We start from the raw sequence: 718 nt of genomic DNA on the forward strand, positions 1-718 counted from the left end.
CATCTTCATCTTTAAAAGGTCCTGTCAAGATTGTTGCTTCTACGACGCTGCTCATTAATTTTTTTACTGCAAGCCGCGTGCCGTTGCAAAGCTATGGCTGGTTGATATTTCGCAACATGATAATTGGCACGCCGGTTTTCAATTGCAGTACGTGCGGTGGCATCCCTGGCAGATCGAGTGAATTCAAAAATTCTGTTGGATAATTAACCGCTTCATCTGCTTCCACAACAGTGTCGACGGACTTGTATGTGACTGCCTCGCTTTGAATGTTAGACTGAATAATATTGTTAAGTTCGTAGACGTCTTTGTTCTTGGCCGCAAGAATAGCTCGTTCACTTAGCGAATCGTGATTCTTATAATTGGTTTGAATATTGGGAAATACTTTTTCAACCAATTCTTCTTTTGACGTCACTAAATTGCAGAAGTTATGAGGCAATGAAATTCGTCCGGAGGTCAGATCAACCGGCACCTTTCCGTTCCCAATTTCCAGTAATTGATGTGAGAATATCTCAGCTGATCGATCGTTTTGCAGCTGGACACGCATATTTGTAGTTAATTTTAACGTCTTTACGTGTCGCCACAAAGTAGAGTATTTCAGGCAAGCATTTATTTCGTCCGCTGGTGTCGATCGAGGAATTACAGGTAATGTTTGCCTGAAATCTCCTGCAAGCAATAGTAATGCGTCCCCAAATGGTTTGATGTTTCCACGCAAATCTTG

Source organism: Limulus polyphemus, unplaced genomic scaffold (genome assembly GCF_000517525.1).
Source record: "Limulus polyphemus unplaced genomic scaffold, Limulus_polyphemus-2.1.2 Scaffold117, whole genome shotgun sequence".
NCBI classification, from domain to species: Eukaryota; Metazoa; Arthropoda; class Merostomata; order Xiphosura; family Limulidae; genus Limulus; species Limulus polyphemus.